Source organism: Lactuca serriola, chromosome 1 (genome assembly GCF_051521515.1).
Source record: "Lactuca serriola cultivar US96UC23 chromosome 1, Lser_US96UC23_V15, whole genome shotgun sequence".
Lineage (NCBI taxonomy): Eukaryota > Viridiplantae > Streptophyta > Magnoliopsida > Asterales > Asteraceae > Lactuca > Lactuca serriola.
Window position 1 is genome coordinate 254,442,367 of NC_136408.1, and position 7,149 is coordinate 254,449,515.

Consider the following 7,149-nt stretch of genomic DNA (forward strand, 5'->3'; position numbering starts at 1 on the left):
TATGTGTTGTATGTGGTATTTTAGGGAAATCACTAAGCATTATGCTTATCGTGTTAAGTGATATGTGTTTCAGGTACTAGCGACGATCGTGGGAAGGCGCCGGGATGATTTGTACACACTGATAGAGGAGAGTGTTTGAGATTCTGGGATATATTTTATCATGATGACATTTGCTATACTCGAGTTTTGAGATGATTTGTATGAGAGATGTTCTGTTTGAAAAATAAAAAATTGTTTTAATTTTTCACGTCGTTACAAGTTGGTATCAGAGCCTTGGCTTGAGGTATTTGAGAAAATATTTCATAAAAGAAACAATTTTTTTTCTAAAAAGAGTAAAAGATTTTGAGACGAGCAAGAGCGAGCAGTGTGTACGATCAGCCAGCACCCGAACGGTGATTTCCCAAAATACCCTTACATTATGTGTTATGAGATATTATGTGATGTGCTACGCATGCTAGAGTAGGCTAGGTAAATCATATTTTAGGACTAGGGTGGCCTGATATGTGATGCCTTAGCCTAGGAGTTTATGCTGCTGTGAGTGGCCCTGAGTGCATGTAGGTAGCAGAGAGTTGCTTGTGAGAAGTCTGCATGAGAGTAGGCTGAATTCAGGGAGTATAAAGTACTTGTGAATTGGGATCCTAGGAGGAGGACTTGGTGTGGATACGGATACGATGTGGAAGGTGGTATTGGGTCCATACTACTGAAAGCACCAGATCGGTAAACATCACGAGAAGGAATCCTTGGGGTGCTAAGGAACAAGTAGGAACGGTTGATCGAGTGTGAGAAATCTCAATCGTGTATCTGATTGTTTTATGTTGTATGATATGTGCATAATTAGTTCATATTAAGTATACATTTTTACTCATTTATTAGCTAAATTATTGCATATTATGGACAAAAGGTACTTAAAAGTGTTAAATTATGTTTTTCAGTCCAAAGATGAAGCTCAAAAGCGAAAGGAAGCGGGAGAAACAGTTAGAAGATCAAGAATGGAATAAAGAAGGAAAACACTAAAAATGGCATCTACTCGGCAAGTCATATTGGCTACTCGGCGAGTTCAATCGAAGAATCGAGAAGATAATGACTCAGGATCCCAGAGAGTTATCACAATACGGGGAATGTGAGAGGGACTCGACGAGTCGATTCGGATATTTAAAGATAATTCCACAGATCGATAGAGGGGAGTTCTGGGACGATTCAGAAGTATTTTGCTACGATTGAGAAGCCAGAGAAACCCTAGAAGACGACGAAAGGAGCTAGAATTCAATTCCGGAGAGTAATTAAGGCAAAATTTCATCATTCCACTTATTCTTTTGTTTATTCATCATGATTAAGCAACTTGACTTTGTTTGTTTGCTGTTATTTACTTTAATTATGAGCTAAAACCTTTAGACTTCTGTTTGGGGATACAAAGCTGACAATATGGTTTGATTGATTTGTAGGATTAATTCCAAGTTGGTGAATTTTTGTTATTTTAGCTTGCTAAAGAACCTTGTGTGTGAATGATAATTGATTTTCTCTTAATAGGAAGGTAATTAATTAGCATGAACATCTATTGATTATTGACCTCATATGCTATGTGATCACTATGCTATATGTCTAGGATTAATGAATATGAAACTAGAATTAATAAGAAAATTGAGTAAATTCATGTGCAAGCTTGTAAGATGACCATTAAACAAGGAGTTAATTAATAGAATAAATTAGTTAACTATTGCAAGTCTAACTTAACCCGAATAATTAATCTAGTGAATATAATTAAATTAGACAATTGGCCACTGTTTAAGTTAGTTTATTTGCTAAGGATTAAGGTAGTGAACACGAATCTAATCACTTGAATCGGTAACCAACGAAAGAATTAACCCATTGCACCATTACCTTGAAATCAACCATAGAGTTAACCGAGTTGAACTAAACAGAAGTTCCTTTCCAATTATTGAATCTAGTTAAGTCGTTATTTTCTAGTCTTAAATTAGTAATAGTTAGTAAGTTTCTAGTCTTGTAAAACTAGAGAAAACCCCTACTTCTTAATTAACTTAGATTAAATTAGTTTTTAGTTTAATTTGCCGTTCCCTGTGTTCGATACCCTACTTGCTTGAACTATATTACTAATCGATAGGTACACTGCCTTTCCTGTGTTTATTTTGTGTTTAAGTTAGCAGGATTAAAACTAGTTCGTTTCACACACATCAAGTTTTTGGCGCCGTTGCCGGGGAACGGTTCTAAAATTAATATTAAATTCTAGTTTAATCGATCCTTTGTGTGAGATTTATCTTACACAAAGTTATTTACAAAGCAAATCAGTAAGTAGATTTAGTTTACTAAAATTCCGTTTTTAGAGTAACTAGAAATTTTCTTTTTTGTTTTTACCTTGAACTCGCCGAGTGCACTCGTGCCGACTCGGCGAGTACATCGCTGTTTCAGTCTTATTTTTTTTTATTTTGTTTTTGTTCCTTTTACGCGTTCTGTTTCTTTTGTCTTGTTTGTTTACAGTTGTTTCATGACCCGAGGATCTGATACACCTCTGGTACCTCCTTTGGAAGACCCCGAATCCGCATTAAGAAAAAGCAAAGGAAAAGCCGTTGGAGAAACCGCAACTTCAAAGAACTCACCACTCAAGAATTTAAAGTCCGTTTTTAGCAAGAAAAGGAGCAGCAAATCAGGAGCATCCAGTGCCTCGTTAACAATTAAAGAACCAATTCAAGAAGATATTGAGTACGAGACCGAGGAAGAAGAAGAGCATACTTACGAGCACGAAACCGATTCCGAAGAAGAGTTAGCTATCACAATGGCTAACATCGAGGAAGTCCCCATGGGGGAGTGGAAGAAAAGGATGCGTGATGACACCGGGCCGGGGCTTGTGCAACCCGCAATTCCCGCGACTGCTACATTCGAACTAAAAGGCCATATTCTCGCCCAACTCAAGGAGATTCCTTTTTACGGGAAGGATCATGAAGACGCTTACAAGCACTTGGACGAAGTGAATGATGTGGCCGATTACTTCAACGTCCCGAATGTTCCACGCGAGACCCAGATTCTTCGCATGCTTCCTGTCACATTTAAAGGAGCTGCCAAAGATTGGTTAAAGTCACTTCCTCCTGGATCGGTCACCACATGGGCCAAGATGAAAGAAGAGTTCATAGACCATTTCTGCCCGCCCTCCAAGATAGCCAAGCTAAAGAAAGCCATTGCCAACTTCGAGCAACAACCCGGAGAATCTCTTTATGAAGCTTGGGAAAGATACAAGAGCCTACTTAGAAATTGCCCAGACCATGACCTTAATAGCCAACAAGAGGTCTCCATCTTCTATGATGGAGTCAATGTCACCACAAGGCAATTGCTTGATTCTCAAGGCCCGCTCACAAAGAAGGCACCCCCGTTAATTAAAGAATTAATTGAAGAATTCTCTAAGCACTCTAGAGAATACCATAATCCGAGAAATGAAGTAAGCCGTGGGGTAGTGAACGCGGCAAATGATAGCATGGCGGCGGTGATAGCTAAGCTTGATAGTCTAGATCGAAGAATGACAAAAATGGATCAAACAATCCATGCTATTAGGGTAGGATGCGAAAATTCTAGAGGGCCCCATCTCACAAAGGATTGTGATTTGGATGAGAATGGAAATAAGAAAGCTCACGTCTTTTATTCAAGTGGTGATCGATATGATGAAAATTGGCGGAAACCTAAGAAGGATTGGCTACCATACGAGGAGTATAAGAAGGCAAAGGAGGAGAAATACAAGCAGAAAGAGAGGGGACTATACCAAAAGGAAGAACCGGTAGAAAAGAAAGCCGATTTAGAAGAGTTATTCACTAGATTCATGGCCGTGTCCGAAAAAAGACACAGTGATCACGATGCTGCCATACACGAGACCAGAAACATGCTTAGGAATCAGCAAGCATCAATTCTCAACATTGAGAAACAGCTGGGGCAGCTTGCGCATCAAGTGAATGATAGAAGACCAGGTCAACTTCCGAGTAACACCGAACCCAATCAAAGAATGGAGAATGTAAGTGTAATAACCTCCAGCAGTGAAGAAACATTCACAGAAGCACTGAAAATCTCCAAGAAGAAGGCAGAAAAGGAAGAAGAATCGGATCCAGCAAAACCCGATCCGACTCGCCGAGTCACTCCAATGGACTCGACGAGTCCATGCGGGAATGATAAAACTGCCAGTTCTCTAATGCCATATAATCCTCCTCTGCCATATCCAATAAAAGCCATGCCTGCAGAAAAAGTAAAAGCATACAGAACCTTCATGGAGCATGTTAAAGCTTTACAAGTCAATATGCCATTTGTGGAAACAATGCTCCAAACACCTAAATACTTCAACTTGCTTAAAAGCCTTTTCGCTGCTAGGAAGGATTTAGCTGAAGTCGCGGAAATATTGATGAATGAGCTACCTGAAAAGAAGAGTGATCCGGGAAATATGGTGATTCCGTGCCAATTTGGTAATGAAGTTTTTACCCGAGCATTAGCTGACTCAGGTGCAAGCATTAATTTGATGCCCTATTCATTCTTTAAGAAGCTGAATTTACCAGCACCAAGGCCGGTAAATATGAGGATCCATTTGGCGGACAAAACGATAATTCATACACAAGGCGTTTGTGAGGATCTCCTTATCAAAGTGGACAAGTTTATTTTTCCAGTAGACTTCGTGGTGGTGGATATGGAAGAAGACCCCGAAATACCAATTATTTTGGGAAGATCATTCTTAAACACCGCGTGTACTCTAATTGATATAAGTGAGTCTACATTGACATTGAGAGTGGGTGATGAGTCGGTGATGTTTAAAGCTATTCCAGAAGCCAAGCAAGAAGAAGAAAAGAGAGAAGAAATCTCATTTATCCAATTGGATGATGAGATATTACAAAAAGAGCTTGAAATTTTGCAAAAAGAAGATCCAAGCAAGTTTTTGCCACACTCTGAAGAAGGTGGAGATGCTAGCAAAGACTTGGAGGAGTTAGAAAAGCTACTGGAAGGAGCCAACTCAGAAAACACTCCAGAATTGATGGAACCCGATCAGACTCACCGAGTCACCTTGATGGACTCGACGAGTCTAGTCGAATTTGATAAAAACTTGGCCAATGTTGATCTGTTTGTTGATAGTTCTTCACATACCCTGGATTTAGTTACTATTTATGATTCTTTGGAAGAACAAACAGCAGAAGAAGGAAAAGGAATGGAAGTCCAAGACGCCGAGGTGGCATGCCTTGATACAATTCCATTTGGAGAAGGGTTGAACACAGAAAAGGATGAAGACACAAAGGAAAGAAGGGTGGAAGCTGATCAACCATTCACTACTAAACCTAAAGCACGAACCATCATGAAATATGAAGTGATTAAATTTAAATAGAAGGAGGTACAAGAGAAGGTAAAGAAGAATGGGTTAAAGAAGAAAAAAAGGAAAAGGGAAGCCCAAGCAACTGAGGAGGATGCTGTGAAAAAGAAAAGAGATGAATTGAAAAGGGCTTACAAGAAGACGATTCACGCTTACAAGACTAAGTACAAACCACAAAGGACTAGGTGTGCATTCCCGATGTTCGAAGATGACGAAACGTAGACGGGAAGGAGTCTAGCTAATGACTCCTTAAAAAGAAGCGCTTGGCGGGAGGCAACCCGTTATATAGAGTTTGCTTTCTTTTACTTTTTACTTTTTTTTATTTTTCCTTCGTTTTTAAAATGTTAATTCTCCAATCTATCGGACATGTCTGCTTGAGAGTGTGCATGGGCTAAGTGTGAGGTGAAATGATTTTAAATAAATAACAAAATTTCGAAAATTATGAATTTTTGCAAGAGACTCGCCGAGTCTGACCACGACTCGATGAGTATATATGGATTTCAGAAAAAGTTTGACTTCGCGACCAGACTCGCCGAGTCTGACTCCGACTCGACGAGTCGGTATTATTTACCGAAAAAAAATAATAATAATTTCAAAATTACTTTTACATCTGGTAACTAGGGTTTTAACCCTAAGAATCAGTTTTCACATACATACTCGTCGGGTGCCTCTCTCTCAACTTCCTCTCAAGCATTCATATTTTTTCTTCAAGTTTTCTTCAAATTTCTCAAGTTCAAACTCAAAAGGTAACAAATTTCTTCTTGATTTCTGATTACAAGGCCATCTATACCAGCAATTGCATGAAAAACCTGTTTTTGAAAAGTAATGAATTTCTAGGGTTTTGATTTTTCATGAATTATGTTGTTTTGAAACTTATTATGGCCTTAATACCTTAATAATGTATGCCTAGACAAAACCCTTGACGAAATTTCCAGGTTTCATGGCCTAATTTGCATCGACCCGTCGACTGACTCGTGCAGTTTGCGCGACTCGCCGAGTCGAGTCGGGAAACGTATGTGAGATGTTTGTTTTTAATTATATTCTGTGTTTTCTGGGTTTTGTGTATTTGTTTTGTAGAAATCATGTTCAGAAGAGGACAAAGTTCCAGTGGCAACCAAGGGGATTTTCCATGGCTAAACTTCCCTCAAATCGAGTCCGCTTCGACATTGCGGAAATGGAACAAGAAGCTGGCTGATATCAAGAAGAAGGAGGTCTATGTGCCCCACCGGATAGATTGGGATTGGCTGCAGAATGTTCGTTATGAGGAGGAGTTAGCTCCTTATCTTGTGAAGGAGTTTCATCATGAAGGCGAAACAATGGTGTGTGACGGGTGGAGCCGGGTCTTCCGTATTCAAGAGCCGGTTTATTTGGAGCTTTGTTTGGAGTTTTTCTCCATGGTGTCTTTCACCGGGGGAGTGGATGTCTTTCACCCAACAAGCTTCAGTTTCTGCCTTGGGGGAGAATTTCATCAATGGCTGGGTTAGATTAGAGTATGGGAGGCTTCACCTCCTTCATAAAGTCAGACCTCAGAGAATTTATTCGATTCTCTGTAGAACTATCATTCTGATTAGTCTTCTCAAGAATTCGGCTTTCAGAATCACGAATTAATCCTGATGCCTTCGAAATAACCTTGCGTTCCATTTCCTTCATTATGGAATCAACTTCCATGATGGTAATTCCAGCACTTCCCACATCAGCTTAAGATTGCAAGATAGAATTCAATTTTGAATTCAAAATCTTGAACTGTTTCATGGTCATCAGCATATGATCAGGGAAATCTTCTTCAGCTTTATCAAACGGAAGAGCTT